The following is a 22,234-nucleotide window of genomic DNA, read 5'->3' as shown; positions in this document are numbered from 1 at the left end:
GCCCCCTAAGCTTGTAAGCTCTTAATGGCTCGTTTGTTATACGTATAAATATATATATGTATACTTTTCGTCGCTTGTGCGTTTATTTGATTTGTTGGAATTTGCTGGTGTACGCGCTTTCCCGAACTCGTACAGCTGAATTATTTTATTTCCTACATGGTTTTTCCTTGTTTATGTTAGGTTGGCTCTGTCATGTCGTCGGTACGAAAGTTTTTTGTCAATGAAGCGGCAATTACGTACATCCAACGGACAAGCGCAATATGCACTAACGGATGAATGTGGATTTATATGTGGGGATAAACTTGTTCATTAATCGGAAATGAATGAAGCGTTGGTTGAAAAAAGTTAGGAGGGAAAAAAAGTATGACTACGAGTCAATGTACTGGGTGTAAAAATTCGAGTAAAAACGTACGGAAATTCATTGAATAATAATTATGAAAAAAGTATTGAAAAGTAACAATTACAAGTAATAAGGTCCGGAATTGAGACTCTGATCATTTTTATCTTTCTAATAAAGATTATCAGTTTTTTTTTTTTTTTTTTTTTTTTTTATGTTTCGTGAATGTTGAATCTCAACATTTGGTTTGATTTCGTTATTAAATCATGGCAACGAGGTATTTTTGAGAACAATTTGTAACATTTAAAAAAAATTTTTATCACTTACTCAAAAGTGTAAAAATAATCAGCAATAAATAATACATATTATAAAATATACATTTCAGTTAATTATATTTTGTTATAGCTATTGTCAGTTTTTATTTTTTTTTAAATACTTTTCAATATGTTACTTTGACAAGAAACAAAAAAAAAAAAAAAAAAAAACGAATAATGATTAATAATAACATTTATTAAATTCTCTTCTCAATCTCCAAAATCTGTACTTTATTATATCGTACCATCGCTCATGTTTATCACTAATTAATTATTCATTAATTTTATATTTGCTTGGAACAAATAGATAACTACCAATTACCTACATAATCACGTTCAATTTATAGCCAATGCTTTTGAAAAAAATCTACACCCTGTTGTAAATTAATAATTATTTAAACACTGATTTACGTTGTCAAATGAGAACGGTAGATTATGTGTTTATACGCGAACTGTGAAACTTAACCTCAACCTACAATATATTTATTGACAATTATTGATATTTATAAACAATTCGTTGAGCATACATTTTACAAAATTCTCAAACATTAGAAAATAATAATTATAATAATGAAACAATAATCTAAGAGTATCTTTATTGAGCGTAACAATTACAAAATTTTTGTTAAAATCGTGACCTCATGAGTAACACATCGCAGTTATATATGGTTGTGCAAATTACGAGCAAATTATACATGAAACGCTTTTTTACGCGCATCCCTTACTGATCAATGATCTCTTACTTAAATGTGCACATTAAAAAAATTTATTAAATTATTTTAAACCCTTAACTTGTATTATAAAACGCATATACTGTAAATAAATTATTCAAAGACATAAATTTCTCGTTGTATTCTTTTTTTTTTTTTTTTTTTTTTTTCTCCAAGTGTATCAGAGTTAAAAAGTTTCGAAGGTATCGCAGCGACGACGACGAAAAGTTAAGTTGCATGATAAAACGCATCCGAGAGCAACACTTGTTTCGGCATTAAGTCGCAAGCACGTACTCGTCCGAACACACTTGCAGCCACCCCGGCAACTTTTTCAAGTTTTCCCAGTTCGCTGTATCCACACACGATATCGTACATATACGAGCAAGGTCGAGGGGGCCATTTCTTATTCATCCTTCGACCGAAAATTCGCAAATTCCTTTCAACCCGCTATAAACCTCGTACGCCCCCCCCCCCCATTCGATACGTACATCTCCAACAGGGATGCCATTTGGCGCTGATAAAATACATCAACGATTTCCACTCGGTTGCCAAGTGTACTCTCATTCCCATCGAAGGTATACCCGGTGCTCCCAAAAATTGGAATCCGCTATGCATGTACGCGATGGCTCTTGGAGTGCGCGCGATATTGAACACAAATCTCCTCGCGAGCGGAAAAAAAAGAGAAAAAAAAAAAAAAAAAAAAAAAAAAAGAAATTCACTATTAAATTTTACTATTTGATATACAAGCGAGTCTCGGAGAAGTAGATGACTCGAAGGCAAATAAAAGAAAGAGCCCCACCGCCAGGTTTTGTCGTCGAGCTAGTTAGATTCGCGGCAGGAGGCAAGCGAGAGCAACGCTATCTTGCTAACGAACCCTTTGTCCTTCTTTTCTTGCACACACTTTCTTTTTTTTTTTTTATTGTTGTTATTATTCGCGCGCGAAATGCGGAGCAGCGGCTCAACAACACTATACACGTATACTCGCGTGCGTCTGCCAGAAACGCGAGCCAACCCGCCAACGCAGTATCGAGCGCCACCCCCCACCCTTTTTTTTGCCATCCCTTTTGCCTAACGACTCCACTTCCCCCCATCTCTGTCCCTCTTACGATTGGCCTGGCGCACTTGGTCCACTTCTCCAATCCTTTTATTGTTGTTTCATTATTATTATTCTTTCCTTTTTTTTTTATTTTTTTTTATTTTACGAGACTCGTGAAAAATTCACTTTACGAGCTCGCTGAGTGTGTGTGGCATACTTTTTTTATAGAGTCACTGGTGCAGCAGCAGTGTAGGTTTGGTCAATAAATTTCTAGGCGCTGTATCGAATTTATTGGCCGAAAAATGGAGATGCGCCTCATATAGCTGTACACAACATCGAGAGGGAGAGAACTCGTTCGCGTGGAATGTGACTCTTGCATTTTGCTCCTCGTGTATATCTGTCGACTCGTGATATTTATGCAGGGTGTGATCTCGTTTTCAATTGCCAAATTCAAGAGATGGGGTTTTTTTTTTTTTTTTTTTTTTTTTTTTTTTTTTTTTTTTTTTTTTTTTTTTTTTTTCGATGGTAAAACATATTATATACTGTTTGTGTGGGATAAAACCATGTGATTACGGAAAGTGGTCGTTTTGAGTGATTGGGAAAACGAGTGTGACTTGGCGTTTTTTTTTTTTTTTTTTTTTTTCTACTCAATAGAGTATCAATATCTATTTGTTGATTCTTCGTGGTGTAGTGTAATATTATGATTTATTCGTGGTGTATTGTCTTTCCAGTTGTATGAACGTATGACAATATTTTTGTGGATACTTAATTCCAAATAAATATTGTTAAATGTGGAATTTGTTGCTTTGAAACACGTTTTTCCATTCGAGTTGATACGTTTTCTCAAGTTAATTGATAAGAAAAAATATATATATATATATTTGTTGTAAATACATAATTTTAGTAACAATTTACAAATTTACAATGCCTTTATGGAATAATTATATTTTTACTAAAGATTTTAAAAGTATAGAGTGATGCTCTTGGATTATCTAATACAATTGGCTACAAGTGCATTGGATATTTTCCGTCTGCTTCAGACAAGTCTCATCAATCGATGTTTTGCGATTTATCGAGGTATTTAAAAATACGCGCAAACCGTGACAAATTTTTTATATTTTTTTTGTACTCGATTACGAGTTAATCGCACACTTTAATTAAATTTGTCATAATCAGTATTTACTTACAAATACTATTTATTAAACAGCCCGTGCATTAAGTTTATCTTCATAAATTTCTTCTCAAAGTTTTACATTAAAAAAAAAAAAAAAAAAAAAAAATTAGTTTCAGCATGGCAAAAAATAACACTCATAATACTTTGAAAACTGATAAATCAATGGAAACTCTTTGAGAAAAAATACCAAAGATTTTTTTATGCTTCATACAAAATTGTTAGTACAAGAATGATAAACAAATGTTGACCTGAAAAAGATGAAAAACTGTTAAAATCTAATCGAAGGATGCAAATAAAAATGTGTACATCAAAACTTGAGAAATAAGGCGGTTAATATGAAATTTTATCCTCAAGGTGCCATTAATTAAATCGATTAAAAATCAAAACGACTCTAGAGTTTTTAGTAAAACTTTAATTTTGACCTATATACAAAGCTTTCTGTTACCACAACAAGAAAAAGAGCATCGTAATTGATTTAATTTAAGATGAGTGAGATTTTTGACTACGTGCATTATTTAAATTCTCAATGCTCTTCATGAAATATAATCTTAATGTTTTTAATAAAGCATCAATCTCTTGGTAGTTATTTACGACAGTTCTCTTTGTTTTCTTCAAAGCGATTGATTTCAGTGTACCGATGGTATAGCAGAGCGGCTTTCTGTCAGTTTGAGGTATGTCGAGGGCGTCAAGCTGCGATCTCAAGAGCATGTAATTCGAAAATTCATCAAGCTCCCCTCTCGACGGACAAGAGCGTCTTATTATAATTATAGCACACTTGTACAACTAAGGAATAAAAATGTAATATCGATGACCGCATTTATAAAAACAAAGGCTTGCTAAATCAAAATTTGTAATATTTATAATTTGTAATAAAAAGTGATGAAAGTATTTCAAAAATTTCGTTAGTAATTTGGACAGAAATATATTTTTCAGACATAAAATTACGTGACGTTAAATAAATGCATATTATTTACACAACGAACATTAATTAAGTATTATTAAATATCATCAAATGCATTCCGTAAAGTTATTGTAATTTATTTTTAATTATTTGTATTAAAAAATTTTTATAGTTGAACCTAGAGTAGAAAAAAAATTAGAGTTAAATACCTTTATAAGTAATTATAAAGTTTAAATCTTAAAAAATATCAAATACATACATGTGTCCGTAAATTGTAAACTAATACAAAAATTAATCGTTTAAGCTTATAGACGCAATTATTATTTGACAAATAGTTTCAAAGAACAATTAATTTTATAAAAAAAAATATATATATATATATATATATCTGAATCAATTTTTTTATTTTTAAATAAGTGTATTTCCGAACCACAATAATTTGGATTTCTCATTGACCGGCATTAAAAATGCCATCTTTCTACGCAAGTACGCAGCATGAAATAACACACCAGAATTGGAATTAAAGCAAATAAGAAAGCGAATTCGTGCAAACGTGCGCGCAATCGCATGAATTAAAGCTTCGGCTTTGCTGCTCGTAGTTTTGTTTATTTAGTTGCGATTAGGTGATAATCATCTCTTTCAGGGGCTTGAAAAATCACGTAAAATTACGTACACGTGTATCAAACACTCGACGGCCAAAGGAATTTGTGCATGCTGATTTTATTTTAGCCCCCCAAATTCTGGTTGAACGTCACTGCCCTTCCACCCATTATTCTAAAAGTAATTGTGCCCCGAGCCTAAATCCATTCGATCGAAATAATTCCTCTCTCGTGGCCTGTTTAATTCGACTCGCTGGCACTTATTTATTCGACCCAAGTACATTATTGCATAGGCCATAATAAATTATGATGCAAACTTTTTTTACAATAACGTACCTGGTAATTGCAAAGTATTTTTTTCCAGTTATTACACGTAACCACTTGATTAACTTTCATCCCATCTAAGTGTGCACGTTTTCATTACCGATGCGTTTCTATGTTTATCAGTAAACATTAAACTACTTTTTCATCTCCTTTGGATCTATTGGGATGTAAATTTCGATCCAACGTAGCGAAATGTAAATGACCCTGAAAATTAAAAACATAATTTTAGTAGTTGGATGCTACACCCTATCACACGTAAAAAATGCGATGAATGCAATTTGTGTGTTTTCTAGCTGGACGGTATTTTTACCTCATGTTCGCACGCATCAACGTCTGCAGGGACCTTGTTCAATTTCAATTAGAGTTTATAAATAATTTATAAACAGCCTCTAAAGGAAACTCACTATCAAGCAGTGATAAGGGCGTTCTTCTGAATTACCGCTCGTAGCTACTGTTGGGATTCGGACGGGTAAAACTTGTACGACCGCCGATAAGGCAGGTGGCTACAAGCCAAGCATGACGATCGATTACTTTTACCGATAAATTATTATTGGTTCAATCAAACATTAAACATACAAGGATTATTGTTTCTTTAGATTGTAGTCGTTGCAATATAAACAAGGATCATGATAAAAGTGGTTTAAATAAATTGTGATGTATGGAAGTCCATTGTAGGTAAGCTCCTGTCCTTTCTGCCTCGTGTCTGCTGCTGTAGGTACTGCATGTGTTATTTTCGCTGCTTCGTCGGTAACGTTTGATTATGACGAAAGTTGAGGGCTATGTGCAGTATATGGCGTCTACAGATCAATAGTTTTCCATATTCAACTTCGTTTCATCTCCAAACAAAAAATACTTGTAGCTGGTACAACGTTTCTTGACGTGTACCAAATTATTTATATGCTTACGTATTATGTTTAAGGTACAAAAATATACAACGTGAGTCATAAAAATAGCATGCAATTGTATAAATCAAATTTTCCAAGCAAATACTATTGTTTACAATATTTAACGAAAATGAAAAAAGTTAATAAGCACGTGGTAAATAATTGTTAGAGCATTTTTTTTTTAATCATACACCGAAATGTATTTTGTCCGCTCCACGTTAAACTCTTTATTATTTATTTTTATGCAACACAAGTTTATACGATGGTAAAATGCAATTGAACCGAATTATATATAATTTTTCAACTAACGTAAACGGCAAACTACAGATAAGTACAATAACTTCTATACAACAACATCCAAAAAAAAAAACCACGATTAAACACCAGTAAGCGTCCCGATTTTTCCTTAAAAAACGTGTCTCACCCTCATTTGCAAGAAAAAAAAAAAAAAAAAAAAAAGAAAAAAAAAAACTTGCAAAATCATCGGCTCACGACAAGTGCAATGCATCGAGCTTGACTATAGTTGAAAAGACCCGAGTCGCTCTCGAGTCACCTGCACGAAGCCTCGTGCAAAGCTATACGTGTAACGAGAAGCTGCGGTCGATCCGCGACGTGGTGCACCTGTCGTCATTGTGCGTCAGAGTGTGCGTACACTGTAAGTATATACACGCGCGCACACTTGGCCTGTGGGTACCGAAACGGCAAAGCCCGGCAAATTCCTTGAAGGCATAACGAATCGCGGTGAAACCAGGCCGCCGCGTAAATACGTTGCCTGGGTCTCCCCCATTCCGCTTTCTTGCCCCGAAAGGTACTGCACTCGCTTACTCGACCTGGGAATTGGGATTTCATCGCGGTATCGATTTTCCCGGAGCGTGTTTTGGGATATTTCGTTTTTTCGAAATTTCCCTTTTTCGCGTGGGTGGGTTCCGTGGGAGAAAAAGAGGTGAAATCCCTTACCCACACACGCACAAGGTATGGGGAAGCAGACCTCGCGTGATTGTACCGAGATTCGGTTTTTTCCTTTCCTCCTCTTACGAAAGGTATAATGTGCTTTGGGTTTTGAAAGGGTGTACAAGTTTTAGTCGTTTTTTCAATTTTTTCGAGGTTTTTCAAAAAACCTCTTTTTTTACGCTTTTTTTCCTTGGGTTGCAGCTGTAAAAGTTTCGTATTTCTCTTTCGTGCTTGTTTGGATGCATCATTGAATGTACAGAATGCGTATTATCGTTTGCGAAACGTTTGTAGATGTAATTAGCAATTTAATGAAAAACTCGTTTCAATGGTTTTTTATAATATTAATAATCCATGGAAAAGTTTTCTAATTGCAGCACAAACGAAAGATGGTCCATCATTTTGCATTGACATCTGAAACTACTGCTTTATTAGTGATTTGTACTTACTCGTGTAAATCAATGGATAAAGAAGGTTTTGCAATCTCGTTCATTGTTGTCCAATCACTCATTGTCAATTGGAAACTATGAAATTCGCAAACAGATACTTTCTAACACGAGAGTTCGAGTTGAAATCTGAATTACCAAATTAACATTTCAACCCATACATAAATTTATGATGTAAATATTTGTTGGATGAAACCATCTTTTTTTTTTTAAATTAATACAAACAACTGAGAACATTTCGTGAAACTATATAACTATTGGTTTTCTAATTGTTTAATTACCGTGAGTCAACTTACAAACATGATTCCTCAGAGTATCACAAAAAGGATGCGAGTAGGATCATGCAACTAAAAAAAGCGACTAAATTAATGAAAAAGAAAAAAAAAAAAATTAAAAATTGTTTGTAAGGCACATATATGTCTACAAAATGTTGCAACATACCAAAACGCTTAATTGTACGTTTTTACATTGTTTTGATAATATTTTTTTTCAAATTTTGTTACGCCTCCACCATCTCTCACGAACAATCCAGCTGAAGAAATAAAATCACCTCCCAAAACCATTTTCAATAAATCCAAGCATTTAATTATCTAGAGCGACTATCCCCGACTCGATAAAGACACTAATGAATTAGCACATAAATTACACTATGTACGCACTCTTTTCCATCCATCCGCGCTTAATCAGCTCCCTTAACGAACCACACTTGTTACAGTCAAGTGAAGCCTCGCTCTCTCTCCGTATACACATAAATCCAAAGACACAATTACTGTATTAACCGACACGCGCGTTCACCCATCACCGGTAATACTATACAAGGCACAATAATGCCAAATGCTCTCTCTCTCTCCACACGATGTTACAACGGAGCACGCAACATTACCGCGGCGAGCGATAAATCATTATCACACGCGTTGCGAATCCATGTTCAACTATATATTTGCGTGCGCGCGACCAACCCCCTTTTTGTCTTTTGCACGTGTGTGTGATACAAGGAGGGGCGCTACCATCACACTCGCGCGGCTGCTGAGGAGGAGCTATTCGTTTTCGCGAAGCCAGACTCATTGCAGTGTATACGTCTGGTTTGCTTCGAGTTTTTTCTTTTCTTTTTTTTTTTTTCTACCTCTTTCTTCAATTTTCACCGTAGCTAGGCTTTCGCTTGCGTGTCGGTTAACATTAGTTCAATTTACTTCCGACATTTCTTTTTCCACGAGTAAGTCGGAACTTTGCAAGTGGATTATCTACTGAATTATCGCATTAGCTCACAGCTAGGAGGAGCCTCGTCAAATAGAGATGTTGCATCTTTGGATACATATATATGCGCTTACAATGATTGAGTTGTGATTTTTTTTAATATTTGCACAGTAAATATTGTATCGAATTTTTAGTTGTTTGAGCGTCAATTGATCACTTTGGACTGGGGTGTACGAGTGTATGAAACATCGGCTTAACAAATACGCCCATTGTTAAAAAAAAAAAAAAAAAATGTAGTTTTATATGGCTATCAAATAAAAAAAAAGTACGTAGATGTACTATAATCATCATCACCTTGGTAGATGAATTGTGGATTTTCATAAAAAATACCCACTAAATTGATTAACCATTGGACTTGGGTTCAAAAGATGGATTAAGGAAACACCGACTGCCCTTTGCGCAATTTACGAAGATGAATTGCCCCTGCAGGTGATTTGGAAAATGAAAAGCCGAGAGTTCGGGGGCTACGTGCTCGTGTATTTTATGTAAAGAAGAAGTGAGGGGGATGATTATAATCCATCACGGACCTTCGACTTCCGCTGCCATCTTTTGTCCAGATATATTTGTGTAAAATGTTTCTCACGAGAGTCTTGCCGATGGATATCAAAATGCTTTGGCTGGTACGTTTTTATGGGCTTGTTTGTTTCATAAGTTGAGGAGGAGGAGGGTTGGGAGTATCGCGAAGAGGAAAAGGGGAGTCCTTCCCCCACAAACTTGATATTTTGCTTATGTTGAACGTTGGCTTTGTTTTTAACATTTTTGTTGTAAATTTTACTTACTGAATCTTAAAATAATAAATTATTCGTAGGTAAGATTTTAAACTATTGTCCATGTGAACGACAAAATTCAGATTACGTATACTACAAGAGCCTATATTAATCGCATCATTTTCATTTTGTATGATTCTTTCAAAGTGACCTGTAACAAATATTCAAAAAATTCATTCAATTCAAATGATCATCAAATTTGTCGATTTCACTGTCCATTGTTTGTTCGCAATCATCGCGACCTTACAATGCATGGCCACACAAATAAACTGTCTAGAATTCACGATTCTCTATATTTGTCTTGTTACCTCTCTCTCTCTCTCTCGAGAGAGAGAGAGAAATATACGGACAAACCAACGCAATAAAGCCATGTTTACACAAGTGGTACCACTAGACGACAAAACAACGATCGCGACACAAGACACACCTGGTCTACACGTCCTATACGTATGTAGAAACACTAATAATAATACGTTCCCATTTGCCAAAAGACTCGATTCGGCCTATTTTAATCCTGTCTCGTCTCTTTCGAGCAACATCGACTCCAAAGTTGTCTATTAATACTCGACTCGGCTAAATTTACCTCCAAAAGATCTCGCGCTTTCAGCGCAACTGGGAGTTAATTCAAGTTGCGATATTCGTTTCGATGCTCGCGAGGCGTACCAAAATAATTTAAATTACATAGGAAATGTAGATTTTGCAAAAATAGCAATGTGCTCGTGAAAACGCAACACCCACCCAACGAAGCTTTATATTTTTTTAATCAGCCCTGGCATGGACGAAAGAATTATCAGTGGGGAAAAAAAAGAGAGCCGTTTGTTTGTAAGTTGGGAACAAAGCCGAGCGCAAATGAAAAAGCGAATAGCGTCGTTGGATTTCGATGTTTACAAACGGGAGCGCGCACAAAAGGAGGCAATGAAAAACGCAGGAAGCTCGCCTCTCTCCCCCACCCTTAGGTCCAAGAGTGAAAAATTCAATAAAGCCCTTGAGCCGAGGATCTTCCCATCGGTCGGCTGGACACTGTGTGTACGTGTCCTTCTCCAATCGTCTCTTTCTCCTACTGGTGACTTTTTTTTTTTTTTCTGCTCTCGGGCAAACTTTACTCTTCCCGCGCGCCTGAGAAATTTCATCGTCCCTGCACTTGTGCGCGCCCCGGTCGTGGTATTCTCGCGCGACTTCACTATTCTTATTGGCACTTTTGGCCCGGAATGTTGGTCGCGAGAACACGTGATTTGTCGCCGAGCAATTCGAAGAATTTTCCTCACCACATTTACAATGATGGGGAAAATGTATCTTGTATTCAGTGTTGGTGGACTGTAGGATTTACAATTGTTTGTCTCCATCTCCAGAGGTACTTTTTTTTTCGAAGGCTCAGCGTTATTTTATTTTTGTTTTTTGTTAATGAGAAAAATTTTTATTGGACACTATTTACGTAGCAACATTTCAGCCATTACAATACGATGTATATTTTTACAAGTGTCGAAGAGTTTTTGACACAATTGTATCAATTCGAATGTTAAATTTCAAAGCACGACATTTTTGCTCGATGACAAAAGTACTTTTTAATTACTCTTAAAACATTGAGTCTTTGAAAAATTTTTAACATCATTCAGACACATTGGCAGCTCATAAATGTTGCAAGTTTTAATTAAGAGCTCCGAAAATATTTTACCCTCAGTCGTTGGTCTTGTACATTCTCAAAATGTGTGACTTTAGCGTGTAAATCTACTTGTTCCCCGCGAGCGAAAATTGTGGTCGTTTTCCGATGTGCAAGTCAAACGTTTTATTTTGTTTCCAAAGTTCACTCCGCGTTAGCTTCAAAGAAATAGGTTAGTTCTGTTTTGTGTAACTTTACCGAGCCAACTTTGTCGCCCATAAACTTCTACTTCGGTGTAAAAACGATCGAAATTGTTTAAGTGACAATCAGCTAGAATGTGACGTATTATTTATAAATAAAAAAAATTTATAAATTTTTTTCTTGCTAAATTAGGATTATTATTAAAAATAGTGTGTTGTTTAACAAATATTAATCCCAGATATCCTTTAATTCACTGTAATAACGCCACAAACACGCATCATCTGTTCGCGTCTGACTAAAACGGATCTGTACTACTGCGTATATACGTACACTGGCAACTTGTTCAATCATACGACTTTTGTTTGTTTGTTTTTTTCATTTAAATTCCAAGATAATATTGCAAACTACACTACAAACATACACTTTCGTAATAATCTAAAATTCAATTTCCCATTAAAAAAAAAAAAAAAAAAAAAAAACACAACTCCCTGATGCAGTGTGCTCCACATTTTAATTTTTCCAACAGCTCGGTAACTCGTCAGCCGCGCACTTTTTTTCTCCGACCCATGCACAGTTATAAAAAGAGTTAACTTTGAGCGACGTTGATGAAAAGAATCTGTTTTTCAGTCGTAAAAGTCTCCTTAATTAGAGCAAGCTATGTACAGCGCTAAGGTCGTACGAGAGAGAAAAAAACCATTCAAGCTACGAGCACTGCGCTTAAAAAAAAAAAAAAAAAAAAGAAAACTACCAGTCTCGCGAAACGCGGAATTTCGAGGAATAATTCGAGGAATAATTTCTCGCTGAAATTCCATCCCCGGCTGTAGACCCGCGTAAACCAGTGCTCCCCTTCAAAACGTCGTCCCGCACGCAGGTCACGCGCAAGTACACGTGCACCAGTCCGAGTTGAGCCCTTCCGTCGGATTCCAAGCTAATCGCATCCGCAGCATCGACCGGTTGTGTGTGAGGGGGGAGGAAAAAAAAAAACAGCAGCTTCATGTACACTTGAGCCTCTGAATAATGCAGTGGGGCAGCGATGATCCTGGCAAAACGAGTGGTTTTTCACGTTGCGGAATAAACGCGTTCAGAGGAATTCGTTCGCCATTGAACGATTCTATATAAAATAAGCGTAGGTCGCGGTCCTGTGTGCATGTTCTTTGTTTCCGATTTGATAGTAGCCTTGTCCGATCAGCCTCCATTTAACAAAAACAAGGTATCATCGAAAAAAATTGTCTGTCTTAATCGTACAAACGCAATATCTTAAAAAAAATAACCAATGAATGATATATTTTATGCTGTGCCCGTAAAACTATTAAGCGCACGTGTACACAGTACCTATATGCTTCCGGAATTATAAAACGAGCAACCACAGCACGGTACAAGCAGCCGGGAGCATCGGACCTTGGTTGAAAGATGTATAGCGTATATATATATGCGCCATCACGGTGGCAGTCAGGCAGTATTAACGACAGAGAGTCCTAGCGTCACCGCTTCCCCTGAAATCTCGCTGACCAATGCCCAGCCGCTTACAGGGGTGGTACGTACAGCGAAAGGAGACTGCTCGGCGTTATTTGGCCCAGTGCCACCTCTATCACTCCGGTGTATATATATAGTGCTCGCCCATCCAAAGGATATTCGTACATCGCTGTTGTATATATACATACACGCAGAGGAAGCTTTGTCCCGCTTATTATTCCGTTTTCTGTACTCTTTCCCCAGCTCCTGGGGAGTTTAGTATATTTATATATACGCAGGGCGCTATTAATCTTCACTGCTTTGCTATTGTGTTGGGTTGGTTATTTTTTTTGTTGTTTTTGTTTTTTTTTTTGCGAAGGGGCTTACTGATTTATCGAGGAAAGTATCGGGGCTTGCCGCGCGCGCGGGCACGTGGTGTATATATAGTATTTTGCTCGTCCGGAGTTTCGAGCAGAAACAGCGTGACAGATGTTTTGGGAATCCGATACGATTGATTTGTCCCTCGAGGTTGGCTCGCTCGGTGAGACAATGACGATTCGTACCAATGGACTTTTCCTAAGGAGCTCGAGATACACCTAGTTTTCTTCGGCAATAGTCTGCGGTTGATCTCTCAAACGTGGCAGAAAGAAATAAAGTTTATTCTTAATCAACAATCAAATTTGATTCTCAACTTGAAATTTTTTAAAAGTTTTCCAATTCAACGTCACCATTGATTTTATTACATCTGAATATATTGAATAGAAAAGTATTGTGGGTCAATTGATGGGAAGTCTGTGAAATAAACAATAAAATCGAAGAAAAAAAAAGAATCCGTGGACCCTATCGGCCTGACGATTTTCATCGATTGTTGATATAAAAAACACATTTTTAAACGAAACACGTCCCAATATCAACGGCAAGAACAACAAATCCCTGTCGTATATTATCGTTCCATATCCCAGCGCGCACGTATGGCAACAACAACAACTCAGTAACGAAGCAGAAGACGCGCCTGTGGCCCAGATACGTCGGATCAATTACAGTTAAATCATCAGCCACAACGCCTCTCTCTCTCTCTCTGTGTGTGTGCGTGTGTGGTCACGTGTATACCCATACGTGCGAGCATCGGCTTGCCAAACAGTTCGCATTTATCATTGTTATCGCGAGACACGAGGCTTCTTTTCTCCTCAGCGATATATATATATATATATATATATATATATATATATATATATATACTACCCCTCAGCGATCAGTGTACTTATCGTGGCTAAAATGCCCTGTACCATTATTCATATATCTATATGGGAATAGTACGTCCCCGTGAGCGGCCTTTGGATGGATTGATGGACGTTTTCGCATCGGGTTGATTTTCAAGCGTAATTACAGCGGGGCTGATTTGCACTCCTCGCCGTCCCTTCCCTCGGTTGACTTGAGTTTTTTGTTCTAGTGGTACTTTCTCTCACTTTTTTCCCCATTTTTAAATGTTTCGCGTGTTGTCACTCTTAATACACCTTTTGCCACGAAAATTGGACGGAAATGAAAATCACGAGCGCACTTGACAGCTTTAATTGACGCATTCGCTTTTTTTTGTTTTAAGGTCTCGTTTTTAGTCGATTTTCCACGGTGGACCGGCTAAATCCAAGCGTCGGCCTACTGATTTATTAAACGCTCGAAATGTCCATCGCAATCGACAAAACCCACAAGTTATACAAGTTTTTTATTGACAGGTTATAAGTTTCAAGTATTGCCTTGTTCTTTATTCGTAACCACTTTGTTTGTGTGTTGGTGTTGTGATGGATCGCAATAATTATATTTTTACAATACTTGTAAAATTGACAGTAAAGATTTTTCCTTTTTTTTTACTCTTACAGACGTTGGTATTTAGACTGACAGTTATTAACATTTGTCCTTTTGTTGTCGATGCGTTTGCAGCTTTTCGATCAAATATATTTGGGCACGATTGTCCCCGGCCCCAAATCCAAATTAAACTGAATTCCACGTAAATTTTCAAGAATATCAGTACCCTTTGATTACCAATTGACAATCAAACATAGTGTATTTGTTTCGATGATTGATCACAAAGTGTTGCGAAACGATTAATCGTTTATACGAAAACATAATCAATTACCCTAATTGCGAACGACTCCCATAGTGGAACAAGTGCAAAATGGCACTCGACGGAAAGTTGAGCAAACGAGGCAGCCGATTAATTAAGTGCCGATGAGCGTATGGCCCAGCACTAATTTACGCTCTCGCGCATGCGGATTGTGTCCTATTTGCGTCTCGTTCGTGCGCGATTATTGAGGGGGTGAGAGCAAAAAAGAGCTCTAAATCACGTCCAGGACCGAAAATCGCGTATTTAAGGACGTTCGGTAGAGATAGCGGGGGGGAACCACTTGCGGGGCAAGGGGGAAGTAGCGATGAGTGAAGACTTGGCATCGCCGCACGGGTCTCCAATGTGTGAATGTTCATGTACACACATCAGGTGGTGTGCACTCTGCAGTGTCTGCACTGTCTGCTACTCTGCTGCGACGGTTACGGCAGTGTATGTGTATATTTGTAATGTATTTATGCTAAAGATGTAAGTATTTGATTTTTATTCGTTATAACAATGTAATAAAAATGAGTAAATAATTAAAAAGACTTGTGACAGATATATGTACATACAATTATATTCGTAGCTAATGTAAATAAAATTCTTGAATTTTTATGTGACTTGAAAAGTCTCATTGAAAGTGATATGTTAAATAATTAGGACAGAATCTAAAATTACAAACTAAAAACTTTATTAAGAAAAATAAATATGTGTTATTATAATACAATGTTTTTGTTATGGGTACGGGTGGAACCTACATACATACACTCACACACATATATAAGCTTATTTTTTATACAGAAATACATAAATATCTACCATAATATTCAAATATTTAAGGATTTACGTCCTGGAACATTTTGAATTTCCCGCTTCTTGCGACGTTGCCGTTGCGTTTTAGTCGAGCTATTATTTAATTTTTTTATTTATAAACTAATCAGACGATCGTCGCGAAACTTTGTGTACATATAGTTAATAACATTATCTGTGACATGTAAAAAAATTGGAGACATTCATCACGCCAATTTTTTAAAAACTGAGTTTTTATAAGTTTCCCCATAAGCGACCGTGTTAAAATGACTGAACTTTGAAATTCAATATCTCGGAAACGAAACAGACGAACCTCTTGAAATTTTAACAGCTTCATTGTAACAACAATAAGAACGTCTGGTTAAAGTTATTTCAAAAAGATTCATCACAGGGTTCTATCCCTACCGAACGTCCTTAAGTAGCCTTTATGAGCTGCTAAGATTATCATCAAACCCCTGTGGTGTCTGGCTTTTTTTGCGCAATGTGGACCTTCTATACCCGTAGGGGGTTGATCCTTTGAAAAAAATATGATGTGAAAGGTGTTTACTCTTAAAGTTTAGATTGCTAATTATTTCAATACCTTCATGAAAATTGTTATGTAGTCCATTACGCGTTTCACAATCACACTAATGATTTTTAATTGCTGGAATCACTTTTATCACGCTTTAATTCTTATTTGGAAGAATTTCACTTATGTAAATTGTAATAATAGAAAATTTAATCACATATTACTTGGATCGTCAATTTGTACTTTAGCAGAATTAGGTTGCAAATTTGTTAGTTGAATGAGAATCTAAATGAGGGATCGGCGCAAAAAAAACAATGTGAATGAAAATGAAAATCCCTCTGGTACACGATCTCTCTCTCTCTCCAAAAAAAAAAAAAAAAAAAAAAAGAAAAAGAAAAAAAGAAGCATGTAATACAACGACGCGATAACTAGATTTCACGTCAAATCTAAGCTATGTAAATTGAGATCGCTCTGTCGTGGGGACGCCGTCGCCCGACCGCGAAGGAGCGGAACCAGAGGAGCAGAAGAACAAGAAGCGGACAACTATTCCGGCTCGTACCACTCTCTCTCGCCCCAGTATCAATTTGCATTTTAATCTAATATTCGACAATCATGTTTCCGGCCATTTGCTCGGAAAACAACTACGATGACGAATAAGCGGGCTGTAGTCGGAGAAGAAACCAAAGAGTCCTTTTTTTTTTTTTTCATCCATCCCGGGTGATCTGCAACCTCGTTAGCGATATTCCCAAAAGTATAAATCGGGGGAGTTCCTGTTATGTACGTTCCGTTCACGTCACAATACTGTTCTGTTTTGTATTTATTTATAATATATAATTAATTAATACTAAAACATTTACATTACATGAAATTTAAGTTGATTTTTTCCACTCGTATTTGTGGTGTTTTGGGCGTACAAAACTTTTTTCTTGATTTTATTTAGTTATTGGATAAAGAAAGCTTGCTTACATCGTGATAAACACGAGCTCGATGTATCGTAAGTAAAAGAAAGACAAATTTTTTTTTAAGAGTTACGAAACTGTGGATATTTTTTTAACTACTGTGGGGGTACTACTCCTTTAATTTAGCAATTAATTAGAGTAATTGATAAATAAAGATATTTTTTAAATTATCTTTCAATTTAAAAATTTTTCTCCACTGAAAAAACAATATTTGTTTTCCCCTGAAATTCAACGACACCAGTATATTGCATGAAATTTATTTTTTCGAAAAACAGACTGCAAAATCTTCTATGTTGTTTAATTGAGTGTTGAACTAGTGTCATTTGAGAAATTTGAGGTAGAGTACTATCGGATACATTTATTTGGCCTTCGAGACAATAGCAGAGGTGTAATTTATACGATATCGTAAAACTGTCTGAAGTTTCCTAAAGTGCATCGAAATGAGTTAGATGCGGAGGAGTAAATTGCTTCTTGTGCAAAAATCTAGTAATTTTCATATACATACAGAGTTGTTTAGACAAAATATTGATTTTATTCGACGCATTCCCAAACTTTTAAATTGAATTATTATTTTGAATTTTGCTATATTCTAAAAAAATGTTGAAATATTCTGAAATTTAAAATTAAAAAAAAAAACATTTTGAGCACATCGAGGATGAAATGTTATTAATTTTTGTTCCAGATAAAGTAAAAGTAACATCAACTATTTGCAGTTTCGCAAATGGTGAGTAACAGCTTTTTTACTTTTTAATACCAACTGAATGATTAAAAAACTAATTTATGAAGATGCAATAAGTTTAAACCTCAATTTGATTTCTTCATGTATCGATAAAAATCAATTTCAATCATAACATTTTAATTCTTGTACTAACGATTTTTCTATGTATTTTTTTTTTATCGTTAATTAAATTTATCATATATTTACTCATTGTACTATAATGTAAGCATTAATATATAAATAATTAAGTTTATTGGTAATTGAAAGAAAAAAAGGAAGAAAAAAAATTTCCTTAGTAATTAATCTAATTTAAAATTCTATGTATGCAACCTTGCTGCATGGAAATGTAAACAACAACAGATAAGCGTTATAACAAAGAATACAGTATTCGATCCCGCAGGGTGAGACAAATTTTAGTAAAATAATCCTCGGAGGTCATTAAAATTAACACCCACACTTTCACCCTGGAAACCCCCAGTCATCGGTGTAGCTGTACTTAAAATTAATTTCACGTAAGAGCGTACAAGAACACGACGCCCGATGATTACAACAGAGCACGTGAGCACTCGTCTCTTGCAGCTCCCAATGTGGAGAAGAAAAAGGAAAAAAATGCACGAGGCGAGTCTACACCTCTAGCACGTCCTGGTGGTATTGCTAAGTCTTATCTGCAGCTCCATTAATTACCCGAGCGCTGTTTTTTTTTTTTTTTTTTTTTCCTCTCGCAAAATAAAGACGCGCGCACACACACAAATTCCCTTCAAGGAAAAATGAAAGGTATCATTAATTTGTCCGGGCTGCAGCTCCCGACGAAACAGTAAATTGCGAGCCGGAAGATAAATCTTGGAGCTCGAGCTAAACCGAATGAATGACCGGGCACCCTTTCCTCCGCGAGATATCTCGCGCTTCGCAGCCGGTGGCAGAGACCAAAAGTGCAGATATTGGGGCCGTGTCCTCGCAGTTGGAGACTCTCGGAGGAAAGAGATGCTGGGAGTGCCCGCAGACACGTGGAAATGGAACCGTTAGGCTGATTCCGAGCTACTGCTGGTAATGGAAGATGGTATAATTGCCACGAAGCCCCACAAACTTTCTGCGGCCTCTGCGCACTTCATATACTTACTCCTCGGTAACTTTGCTTTTTCGGCTGTCTGGCTGTTTTTTTTTTTTTTCCTTTTTCCTTTTTCGGGCTCCCGGTTTTCTCTCTTCTCCCTAATCTTTTTTTCTTTCCTTTTTCCCTCGCAGAATTGCTTTGGATGAAAGGGCCAGACCTACTTTTTCGGCCAAGGTGTTTTGGCTTTTATTCCCGTAAAAGTTATTATCCTGCGTCGTGCGCGTTCCTCCCGAAAATACACACGCGCAATTACTGTCCGCATCATCAATCACGTAGTTCGTGCGTGGAAAAAATAACCACGGTAATTATTACCGTCACTTCTAGGTAATTTTTGCCGCAATCACGCGGTAATTATTGCCGCAGTTCTTTTCTTCTTCGCGCATCGATTTCCTTGAGAAGCGGCGAGTAACGTTTTGTACAAGCCTCGATTTGTTACCTTATTCGACATGATCGCTACGCGCATGAAAGAACTATACCCCCTCCACACGCATGTGAATGGGAAGGAGGGGATGGGATTGATTTTTCGCCAGTACTGTATCGGTTTCTCATCAGTCGTTCCTTTGATTTGATTTATCTGTTGGCGAGGCCGGGCGATGAAAACGCCACGCCCCATTTTGCAACCGTCATTCCATTTAATCAGCTTTCGGGTTTTTTGTACCTCCTCTTTCTCTCTCAGTTCGCGTGTGCTTCTGATGTATGTCAAAGCTCCTACTCCGCGCATTTCGTTTTTATCTGTAAAGTCCAACCGAGTCGCTTTGCTGCTCTGATATAAATTTCTTGTTTTTCCTCTCTGTCTTTCATCGTACGGTTCAAAGAGATATGGGAATTTTGATTACTTTTGAAGAACATTTGGCATTTATTACTTCGCGATTGCTCTTTTGTACGAAACTTCATGGAGCGAGACAAAATTGTATAAGTTGATGATTAAACTTTTCTTTTTTTTGTTTTTTTTTTTGTTTTTTTTTTTCCTTCCAATAGCACGAAAAGCTCGAAACTTACTCGATATCTTATAAAACAGCATAAACGAAAGATAGTTTTAGAAAAATGCGCGTAAAATAAACCAAAGAAATGAGAGTCAGAATCGCTTAACTGTCTCGCGTGTCCTCGTTTCCCAAATCCACTTTTGCCGTTGCTTTGGCCGTGAATAAAGTAAAATGTCCCGTCAATCCTGTTACCGCAAACTCTAATTCGAAAAAACTTGTTTTCCTCCGTTTTTTTTTTCCTTTTCTTTCAGAGTTTGCTGTGAAAAAGTTTCGCCACACCCCCCTTCCCTGTCCTACGCGATCATTCGGTATGCATGAAAATCACCGTGTTTGTGATTCCAAGATTTCTAAGGCTGAGCTTCTCGGGCGCTCGGCACCGAAAAGTTTTCAGCGAGGATTGGCCACGTAGAAGAGCATCGTTGTCTCGAACAGTTCCTTACACTCGTTTTCTTTGTTTCAGCTGGAATGGAGCAGGAAAAGAGTTCTGGGGAGACATGTTACTCGTGTTCGTAAAATAGAAATCTATCTTACCGACATATCGTTTTTTTACAAGTCGCCTGGAACTAAGTATATGCAGTGTGATTTTTTAAATAGTTAACGTTTTGTCTCAATATTTTTAGGTTATAATTTTAGATTTTACCACGCGTCAGATTATTTCTCAATCTATAGTGCTTCTGTGTTTGTGTTACATCGATTCTACTGAAATAACAATAGTAGTGTAATGAAAAAAAAAATACATTTGGCCGGTAAGGTAGATCACCCCATTTCGCCCAAAATAAAAGAAAAAAAAATTTAACAGTCAACTAGCATAGTTTTGTAATAAAATATGTTATTAAAAACAGTTTAGTTTGAGGCACATACGACGCTTACAGCGAAATGAAACTAGTAAATGAAATCGAAATGAACAAAAAAATCCTGTAATTCTAAATCAAACGAGTCAGCCAACATTTTCTTTAAAAAGCAATGACGCGCGTGTGAAAACACTTTTTCTCTTCAGTTCATTTCATGGCATACATACATATATTATAGACCATCACGCTACCAAGCCCATTGTTTTCCTTTTGTTTAAGCGAGCTTTTGTTTAATCGTGTACATCCATATATATATATAATGCACGTGGTACAGCGTGCCACACTTTCAAGTGAAAAGGAAGCGCTTGCGTCGGACGCCGGCCGCGTTTCCAGTAGTAAAGCTCCGTGTTACATCAGACGCTGTGTGTCACGCGCATATACAATAATGACGCGCGTCAAAGGCGAGGCCGTGTGTTTTGCGACAGGTCTAAGAATACTTGGTTAATACTGTATTATTGCAGTCGCTTTAATATATAGATACACCTGCAGTAAATCGGCAAAATTAATTTATATCAATTTGAATACAAGGGACTTTTACATAGTTATATTGTTTTCCCCAATACTTGTTAAACTCTTTTATTTCTCTTTAATTAAGCTGTAAGAATGTAATTTACTTAATAAAAATATCATACAAAGGTAATATAAAATTTTTTTTAATGGGGGAGATTGAAACACTTTCTTGAATTAATTTTTTACATCACAGTCAATTGAGTTTAAATAAAAATAAAATAAATTGCATACAGTATTCTTCTCATTGTATTTTTATAAAATAATTGAAAATAATGTATAAAAATAACCGAAAAAAAAAAAAAATTTTAAAACAAAATGTTACTTCATCCCCTCCCAAAGCACTACGAGGGATACATTGGGGGAAAAAAAAAAATTATTTTACGGAACTAAAAAAATAAAAAGAAATTAATACTTGTTTCCATGATGAAAACTTAAAAAAAAAATGTTTATAAATTGTACAATAAGCAGGGATGTAGAAAGGTGAGACCAGCAGTGGCAAACAAACGCCCAACTTTCTCCATTTCCCTCAGACGTACTCGGAAAGCAGTATCACCCGCGTAAATGGGAGTACAGAAGAGGCGAAATCTCTGGAGGATGGCCTGCATTCATTGCACCGCTTCCTTAGTCCGCCACCGGCCGGATGTCTCTTTATTCCCGCTCTTCGCTGAAGATTTATCTGGAACTCCGTCTCGGTGTTATCACGATTTTCTGCATTTCATGGATTGTGCCTCGTGGAAAGACGACG

The 22,234-nt window shown here is 36.5% G+C and overlaps 2 protein-coding genes across 4 annotated transcripts in view; both read left to right on the top strand.

Moving 5' to 3' along the window:
* Nca (neurocalcin homolog) overlaps window positions 1-22,234 on the top strand; it is a 139,502-nt gene that overhangs the window by 25,922 nt on the left and 91,346 nt on the right. The window lies entirely within an intron of this gene.
* The window catches only part of LOC106646663 (neuronal calcium sensor 2), a 120,373-nt gene that overhangs the window by 22,050 nt on the left and 76,089 nt on the right, over window positions 1-22,234 (top strand). The window contains exon 2 of the mRNA XM_014362744.3: window positions 18,002-18,043. The gene's annotated coding sequence lies outside the window, so the exon portion shown is untranslated. The remainder of the gene's footprint in view (window positions 1-18,001; window positions 18,044-22,234) is intronic.

The sequence above is a fragment of the Copidosoma floridanum genome, unplaced genomic scaffold (genome assembly GCF_036245765.1).
Source record: "Copidosoma floridanum isolate Cflo_tuat_1 unplaced genomic scaffold, Cflo_Japanese_pri ptg000012l, whole genome shotgun sequence".
NCBI lineage: Eukaryota > Metazoa > Arthropoda > Insecta > Hymenoptera > Encyrtidae > Copidosoma > Copidosoma floridanum.
Note: the sequence above shows the minus strand (reverse complement) of the source record. Positions and strands in the feature narration are given on the sequence as shown.